Raw genomic sequence first — 9,547 nt, forward strand, 5'->3', positions numbered from 1 at the left:
AGGTGAGGATTACCAGCAACGACAGAAAGAATAAAAAATTAACCAAAGAAATCCTGGCCGAGGCGGAGGTGACAGACAAAGAGGCCACACCAGGATTCTGTTAAGCTCAAACAAAGGAGGTCGCGGTGGTGGCTGTGAAAGGCCAGGTCTCAGAACTGCCCCTGCCCTTAAGGGAAACCAGTGTGGCACCCCCTTGCTCCCCAACTTGCTCAGGCTGCCCCCCTCCGCCCCCCCAACCCAACCGAAGCCTGAATCCAAAGCCCTTGAGATGGAGCCAGCCCTTCAGATGGAGGGCACCCTGGCTCTCCAAGACCCTGGCCCCCCAAGGCGTGGCTCCCTGGCTCCGAGGAGCAATAAACCTAAATTGTCCTAAATGCTTTAGGTCCTGGGCCATTATCTCCCTGTCCTGAGGCGGTGGCCGGCCTGAATGGGGAGGCCCAGGGGGCTGGCTGTGGGCACAGCCGAGAATTTTGCCTTTGGGAATTGATTGGGGGGGGGGGGGATGGGGGATCTCAGAAGGGGGAAGTCACATTTCATGAAATTCACATTTCAGTGGTCATGATGAAGGTGTTATCGGAGCACGGGCACAGGGCTTCGCCTCCGTGTCGCCTGCGGCTGCCCCCGTGTGACAAAGGGGAGCTGGGTGATTTGTGACCCGTGGCCCCCAATCCTGAAATATTCGCTCTGTGGCCGCCTTACAGCACACGTGGGCCGGCCTGTGTGTTAGGGTGACCGGGACTAGCCTGGGATGACGGGCCATCTTTCTCGAGGGCTCCAGTTTCTCAGCACTGGGCTCAATAAGAATGTATAATTGGATATTAAGGCCACGTGGCTGGTAGAAGAGAACTTCTGGCTTATTCGATGGCTTGTTAACAATGGTTATGCAGAGTTTATTCAAGACTTGCAGTCGGGGGAGAGGGAGGGAGGCAAACATGACTTTTATGTTCTTAGGTGTGTTTTTTGGGGTTTTTTTTTTTGAGAGACAGAGACATGGCTTTGTTGCTCATTTATGCATTCATTGGTTCGTTTAAATATATATATATATATATTTAAATATATTTTATTGATTTTTTACAGAGAGGAAGGGAGAGAGATAGAGAGTTAGAAACATCGATGAGAGAGAAACATCGATCAGCTGCCTCCTGCACATCTCCTACTGGGGATATGCCCGCAACCCAGGTACATGCCCTTGACCGGAATCGAACCCGGGACCTTTCAGTCCGCAGGCCGATGCTTTATCCACTGAGCCAAACCGGTTTCAGCAAAATATATATATTTTTATTGATTTCCAGAGAGGGAGAGGTAGAGAGAGATTGTCAGTGATGAGACAGAATCATGGATCCGCTGCCTCCTGCACGTCCCACACTGGGGATCAAGCCCAAAACCCGGGCATGTGCCCTGACCAGGAATCGAACCATGACCTCCTGGTCCATAGGTCAATGCCTAACCACTGAACCACACTGGCCAGGTCATTGGTTGATTCTTGTATGTGCCCTGACTAGGGGTAGAACCCACAACCTTGGTATATGGAGATGAGGTTTCTTTCTTTCTTTCTTTCTTTCTTTCTTTCTTTCTTTCTTTCTTTCTTTCTTTCTTTCTTTCTTTCTTTTTTGCCTGAAAATTAAATTGTCACAAGGCGGCCCTAGCCGGTTTGGCTCAGTGGATAGAGCGTCAGCCTGTGGACTGAAGGGTCCCAGGTTTGATTCTGGTCAAGGGCACATGCCCGGGTTGTGGGCTTGATCCCCAGTGGGGGACGTGCAGGAGGCAGCCGATTAACGATTCTCTCTCTCATCATTGATGTTTCTATCTCTCTCTTCCTCTCCTTTCTTCTCTGAAATCAATAGAAATATATTTAAACATAAAATAAATTGTCACAAGGCAGATCAATGGAAAGCATACATTTTTTTCTCTCCTCAGCTTCTACTCTTTCATAGAAATGTGGCTTGTCTTTCACGGGGGAATTTCACCCCCTGCTTTTAAGAAAAAGGAAGTCAGTGCTGCTTTTGTATTTGCTGTATTTCATGAGCTTGCTTTTAATATATATATTTGATTTCAGAGAAGAAGGGAGGGAGAAACATCAATGATGAGAACCATTGATGGGCTGCCTCCTGCACACCCCCTCATGGGGATCAAGCCCACAATCCGGGCATGTGCCTTGACTGGGAATCCAACCTTGACCTCCTGGTCCATAGGTTGACGCTCAACCACTGAGCCACACCGGCCGGGCTCATGTGCGTTTCCGTCCACATGGCCCATAGGACAGCGGCAGTTGGGGTGGCCAGTTCCTAACTCCTTCAGGGTCAGACTGACTCGGAGGGGAGGCAGATGGAGCTCAGCTCTTAATATATCGAGGAGAAATGGGGGTTTGTAGCCGAAGCGGGGAGTTGAGGGGCCAGTGGGCTGAGAGTTACCCAGACGCCAGAGCTCCAGGCTCCCACGAAACTGGCCTCAGGGGATTCACGCTGGAGGCAGGTCAAGGGGGTGGGCAGAAAAGGGTGGAGGGTGAGGAATTTGATAGCAGGACTGAGCAGATATGAAGGGTAGAGGGGAAGATCTAGCAGAGACTGGGCTGGGCAGGCCGGGGGCAAGTAGGGAGAGAGACTGAGGCTATAATCTCCTCAATTACTAATCCTCCCCTTGGGGTGGGGGGGTGGGGGGGTGGAGGCCGGGAGAAAGCTAATGGGAGTGGGGATGGGGGTGATCAGAACGGGAAATGCGGACGTGGAGGCCAGAATGCCTCCCTCCCCAGGACTCAGGAAAGACATTTAGACCCTCATTCAGGGCAAAGAATGAGACTGGATGAGCCGTTTAGAGAATCTGTAGGCCCTTTCAGAACAAAAGAGCAGGCCTGCCTCGGTTCATAATGGCACATTCAAATGCTGTGGACGCCTGGGGCGGGGGGGGGGGGAGCACACTCCCATTCATTGGATTTCTGTGAATTTTCAAACCTAAGGGAAGGGTTTTCCTTCTGTCCCGAGCTGTGAGACCCAGTGATTTTATTTTAGAAGGCATTCTACGAAACGAAATTTCACTTTTTTCATAAGTTATATGTACAGAAAAGCTAGAGTTTCCATCAGACCTGTTCGCAGTTTCTCCCATTGTGCATTCATGTCCTGTTCATGAGTATGGTAGGTTTGTTACAGTTCATGAACCCATATTTTCATTAGCTACGGCCCATACTTTCTATTGTCTTAGGCGTCTTATTTTTTAACCTAATGTCCTTTTTCTGCCCACCCAGGAGGCCGCATCCCATTTAGTTGTCATGTTTCTTTCTCTTTTTTTAAAAAAATATATATTTATTTATGTATTTAATATATATATATTTTTTATTGATTTCAGAGAGGAAAGGAGGAGAGAGAGATAAAAAAAAAAAATCAGTGATGAGAGAGAATCATTGATCGGCTGCCTCCTGCACGCCCCACACTGGGGATGGAGCCCACAACACGGAATCGAACCTGGGACCCTTCAGTCCGCAGGCCGATGTTCTATCCACTGAGCCAAACCAGCTAGGGCTCAATTTAATTTTTTTACATTGATCTGAGAGAGAGAAAGAGCGCCTGACTGGGATTGAACCTGCAACCTTGACGTATCAGGACGATGCTCTAACCAACTGAGCTACCCAGCCAGGGCTTGCTTCCTCAGCTTTTCTTTCTAACAAGTCTCCTGTGGACAACTTTTTCTGTAATTGTTCCAGAGCCTACCTGCCAGAGCCCTACAGTTTATACTACGATCACAGGCGCAAAAGTGTTTTCCTGATGGGGTACTTGTTAAAAAAAACCCTGAGAGCCCGTGGGGAGGGGGTGGGAGAGGGCCATGGGGGTGGCGGAAGGGAGGGGAGACATATGTAATACTTTCAACAATAAAGATTTATTTTTAAAAAAATATCTGGGAGCCCATGACAAAAGGAAGCAGGGGCAGAGAGCTGGGTCAGGGAGAGGGGGCCGGAGGGACGGGTCAGCGTTGGGGAAAGCCTGCTCTCTGTCCAGCAGTCCGCCCTCTGGACTCCTTATCACCATCTGGTCTGGGAGGCAGGTCCCGTGGAGAGGGCTAGAAAAAACGTGATTCCATTCTTCCATTCCAGGGCTGAGTCACACACTCCCAGCTTCTGGGGGAAAAAATGCCAGGAGCTGCTCACTTCAAAGAATACCTTCTGATGATTTATTTTAAACAATATATTTTTATTGGTTTCAGAGAGGAAGGGCCAAGGAGAGAGAGGGATAGAAACATCAATGGTGAGAGAGAATCCATTGATCGGCTGCCTCCTGCACACCCCACCCTGGGGATCGAGCCTGCAACCCGGGCATGGGCCCTGACCAGGAATCGAACCGTGACTTCCGGGTTCCTAGGTTGACGCTCAACCACTGAGCCACGCTGGCCTGGCTGTTCTGATGATTTTGATGCCAATAGATTCCCCCCCCCCCCCCTTTTCTTTTACAAACAGGAAATTTCTCTTATATTTCTATAGAATCTAAAGATCACAGGTAGGGTATTATCTCATGTTCTCCATTGAGTATTTACTAGGCAGGAAGGGACTGCGTTGATTTTTAATTTTGTTTTCCTTATTTTTTTTTTTTAATTCTCTCTCTCTCTCCCCCTCCCTCCCTTTTGGGCAGGACTGTAGTTAATTTTCCAGATGCCACTTTTGCTAGATATTCGTAGTCTTCCAGCGCATTTCCTTGTTGAACAAGTATTAGTTGAAATCAAGGATTTCCAGGGTCCCAATCCCACGGCAACAGGTGGAGATGGGATTCCTTAGTACTTGGGACCCATGATTACGAGCTCAGCATCTGAAATGGCGGGGAGACAGGCCAGGGCTAGCTCCCCAAGATCTGGTGAGTTTTCTGAAAGAAACCCTAAGGCAGGCGTTGGAAGAAAACATTTTTCCTCTTCCAATTTGGGTCTGATAGTTGGGTGCCGGGTGGGGGCGGGAGGGGCTCAGAATTAACTGACAATACGTCGATTAACAGGAGAAAAGATGAGGTCTGTTGACACCGGCCCCGGGGACCGCCCAGTCGACGGGACCCGGACGAGCAGCCAGGAGAAAGGTTTTCACCCATCAACCTAACAAAGGAGGGTGTGAGGGCTCCCTGGGGTCCGCGGAGGTGGTCCTGGGCTTTCTGATGCTAAGGGCTCCGGGCTGTCTGCTGGCTGCTGACTTTCCCGGAAACTCACGCGGAGGGGGCCCGAGCTGCTGTTGGCTGTGAGGCCTACGTGAAGGGAGTTCCTGGAAATCTCCGATTTTTATTTTCAAATTATCCAAGAATGTTGATTGAGGAAGTTCACCCAGGTAGTAAAAGTGAGCCTTAGAAGAAGGAAATGCACTAAGGCAGTGGTTCTCAACCTTCCTCATGCCGAGACCCTTTAATCCAGTTCCTCATGGTGTGGTGACCCCCAAATTCATTGTTAGAAATTGAACAGAATGAAAGCATAGTGGTGAATCACAAAAACAATAGGTAATTATAGATGTGTTTTCCGATGGTCTTAGGCGACCCCTGTGAAAGGGTCGTTCGACCCCCAAAGGGGTCGCAACCCACAGGTTGAGAACGGCTGCACTAAGGCAACAAGTCACAGAGGTAAAAAGGAGGCCCTTGGAGCTTACACTCGAAGGAACATTCGAGAGGGGGGGAGAGACAGAGAGCTAAGACTTCTTTCTGCATCTCCTGTAGCCCAAATGTTTTGGGGATAAAGACACACAAAAAAAATCTTTAAAAAAAAAAATACCAGCAAATACCTTTCAAGTGTTTGTTCCAGTTACTCACTTTCTTTTTTTATTACATTTCCCAGAATTCCCAAGACACGGGCAACTTGTGATGGTTGTAACAGGATTGCTGTGGAGAACTTGATTTCATTACAAAATAATCATATATATATATATATATATATATAATTGATTTTTTACAGAGAGGAAGGGAGAGGGATAGAGAGTTAGAAACATCGATGAGAGAGACACATCGATCAGCTGCCTCCTGCACACTCCCTACTGGGTATGTGTCCGCAACCAACTACATGCCCTTGACCGGAATCGAACCTGGGACCCTTGAGTCCGCAGGCGGATGCTCTATCCATTGAGCCAAACCGGTTAGGGCATCATTGATGTTTCTATCTCTCCCTCTCCCTTCCTCTCTGAAATCAATAAAAGATATTTAAACAAAAAAATAAAATAAAATAAAAATAAAAGATATTTAAAATAAATTTAAAAAGAAAAGAAAAAAGCCAAAAGAACAAGTATAACTCTTATGACTAATATCACAGCAGACAAGGAAAAATAATATCTGCCAACTCGGGGGTTCTCAGTGTGTCCCCAAGTCAAAGACAGATGAGCCTATTGGGCGTGGGGGTGCAGGGGCGTGGGGACCTGGCATGAGCTGGATAAGGCCTTTACCTGAAAGGCCCAGAATGCTTTGCATGAGGCCGGCAGCTGGAACGCGGTGGCCCGCGAGGAAGGCTGAGACTTCCCGGGCAGCCAGGAATCCCATCTCTGAATTACAAGTTCAGAACCTGGGAGGACAGAACGGGTCCGAACTGCTCCAGGGCGTCTTTCCGGGGAAGTGGCTTCTGTGTCCGAGAGTTGATGGGTCAGTGATGAGCATCGTCCAGTGGGATTTGTATTGGGGGTCCGTCAAACATCGTTGCGTTTGGACTGCCACCGTCCCCGCTTCAAGGGGGCACCCTGAGCTCCTGGCAGAGTGAGGTCCCAGTTGTCACTACCCCTAACTGAACAGGGAGGCACATTCTGGGTGAACGTGGAGAAATAAAAGAGCCCTGAGCGGTGTTCTCAGTGGTTAGTGCGTTGGCCCGGGCACCGAGAGGTCATGGGTTTGATTCCCAGTCGAGGGCACTTACCTGGGTTGTAGGTTTGATCCCTGGTCCCGGTCCGGGCTCCTGGGGGAGGCAACCAATCTCTCTCTCTCTTTCTCTCTCTCTGCCCCCTCCCTTCCACTCTCTAAAAACCAATAGGAAAATATCCTCAGAGACTTTGAGGAGACTGGACATACATGTTGAGGAAGAGGTATAAACCCCTAGAAAGACAAATGCCTGCAATCACCCAGACGTGACTCACACTCACAGGTGTAGACCAAGGACTTCCAGTTAGTGGTGAGACCTGTGACTCAGCACGTAAGTTCTAGCACGTGGGTGACCCTGGGCAGTGGCCACTTTCCCGTCACGCCAGGAGCATCTCTGGGGCAGAGCGTGAGTCAGACACATCTCTGGTGTCTGCTAGCTTACGTGGTGGCCTTCAGAAAGCTGTCTAGATTGATGGCTGAATGGCTGGCTGGATGGAGATGGATGGATGGATGGAGATGGATGGATGGATGGATGGATGGATGGATGGATGGATGGATGGATGGATGGGTGGGTGGATGGATGGATGGATGGATGGATGGATGGATGGATGGGTGGTTGGGTGGGTGGGTGGATGGATGGGTGGATGGATGGATGGATGGATGGATGGATGGATGGATGGATGGGTGGGTGGGTGGATGGATGGGTGGATGGATGGATGGATGGATAGATGGCTGGCTGGGTGGCTGGCTGGATCCCAGATGGATGGATGGATGGATGGATGGATGGATGGATGGAAGGATGGATGGATGGATGTGTGGGTGGGTGGATGGATGTGTGGATGGATGGATGGATGGATGGCTAGATGGCTGGCTGGTTGGCTGTCTGCCTGGATGAGTCAGCGAGCCCCTTAGGACAGTTCTGGGGGAAGAACCTTGAGCCCGAGGGAGAGCACTACCACATATCTCAATTAATCCTGGTTCCAGGTATTGCTCCCTGACTGCTAAGCAGCACCCCTAGTGCCTAACAGCAATCTTTCATTGATTTCCTGCAAAGGCTATTTCTGTGTTTGAGAACCCGGAGACCTCAAGCCATTGGCTCAGGGCCACAGAGCTGGTACCAATCAGGATTCCTCCTCGGGCAGTCTGAGTGGGGTAATTAACCAAGGCTACAGAGCACTTGCTGGGCATCTCCTCCAGTGGGAGAAGGCAGGACGGGCAGGAGAGTGGTTAGGGTAGAGTTCTGGAAGGCCTGTAAGCCTGTCACTCAAAAATAATAGTAACCCTGGCTGGGTAGCTCAGTTGGTTAGAGCATCGTCCCAATACACCAAGGTTGTGGATTTGATCCTCAGACAGGACACATACAGGAATCAACCAATTGCCCTAGCTGGTTTGGCCTGCGGACTGAAGGGTCCCAGGTTCGATTCCAGTCAAGGGCATATGCCTGGGTTGCAGGCTCAATCCCCAGTAGGAGGGGGTATGCAGCAAGCAGCCAATCAATGATTCCCTTTCATCATTGATGTTTCTTTTTCTTTTTTTGTTTGTTTTGGGGAGGGCCTTTTGGTACAAGCCAAAAGACCTGCTGGACAAATTCAAAAAGAGCTGTAGGCACTTCATCGTTGATGTTTCTATCTCTCTCCCTCTCTTGCCCTCTCCCTTCCTCTCTGAAATCAATAAAAAAAAATATATTAAAAAAAAGAATCAACCAATGAATGCATAAATAAATGAAACAACAAAGCAATGTTTCTCTCTCATCAATCAATAAAATGTTTGGAAAAAAACAGTAAGATTTATCATTCTAAAAATTAACAAAAGCAATAGTGATGACAGTATTACTTACTATTAGAAAAATAGTAATACTTATTTATTTTAATTTTTATTGATTGATTTTTAGAGAGAGAAGGAGAGAGAGAGAGAGAGAGAGAGAGACATTGATTTGTTGTTCCACTTATCTATGCATTCATTGGTTGACTCTTGTATGTGCCCTGACCAGGGATCAAACCTACTACAACCTTGGTGTATCAGGATGATGCTCTAACCAACTGCGCTACACGGGCCAGAACGATAATAATTCTTATAGTTATTGCGGATGAAGAAGGGGCCAACTACTAAACCTGGCAAGCTCAGGGGAGGCCGGCATGGCAGGTCCTACAAACTCAGACGCCAAAGTAACCATAAAAATTCCCAACTACAATAGTCACAGCGTAGCCTGCGGCTTCCTTGACAAAGGTCAATTCTGGCCCTAACTGAGCCGGGCCCATGTCCCTGTGCACCTCAGAGGACATTCCTGGAGGCCTTTGCGTCCTTCTTGAGTGGACGGCTGTGTGTCCACGCTCTTGTAGGTTATTTTTAAAATTTGGAACCGGGTACATTTAATCACATTTTTAAATCAAAGCATAGAATAAAAGAAATTGGGGGGGGGGGGGGGGAGAATGTTGGAGCCTACGTTCTCCCTCTTGGAAATTTCCAGCGCAGGGTCTGAGGAGGAGGAAAAAGTCAAACCTGTGTGACTTCATTTTTCACATTCTTTTTGAAATACTCTGTCCTTTTTCTTCCTCTCGGCGGCTAGGCTATCCCGCATCTTACAGACACCAGCCTGGGGGCGGGAAGTTTCCAGGAAAGCAGTCAGCACCTGCCCTTTGATCACACGGGGGCCAGGACACGCCAGCGCCGTTTTTAAGGACATTGGCGTTTTAACAACAAAAAAGCTCATATTTACCCCAAACTTACCAGAGTTTGATTGGCCCCTTTTATAAAAGGAGAAA

General features: G+C 48.6%; 1 non-coding gene across 1 annotated transcript; it reads right to left on the reverse strand.

The window, feature by feature from the left end:
* Window positions 1–8,333: 8,333 nt before the first annotated feature.
* LOC132217667 (U7 small nuclear RNA) lies at window positions 8,334–8,396 on the reverse strand. The gene has a single exon (XR_009448946.1). It is a non-coding gene; the product is annotated as a U7 small nuclear RNA (small nuclear RNA).
* Between the last annotated feature and the right edge of the window lie 1,151 nt (window positions 8,397–9,547).

Source organism: Myotis daubentonii, chromosome 15, assembly GCF_963259705.1.
Source record: "Myotis daubentonii chromosome 15, mMyoDau2.1, whole genome shotgun sequence".
Taxonomy (NCBI): Eukaryota; Metazoa; Chordata; class Mammalia; order Chiroptera; family Vespertilionidae; genus Myotis; species Myotis daubentonii.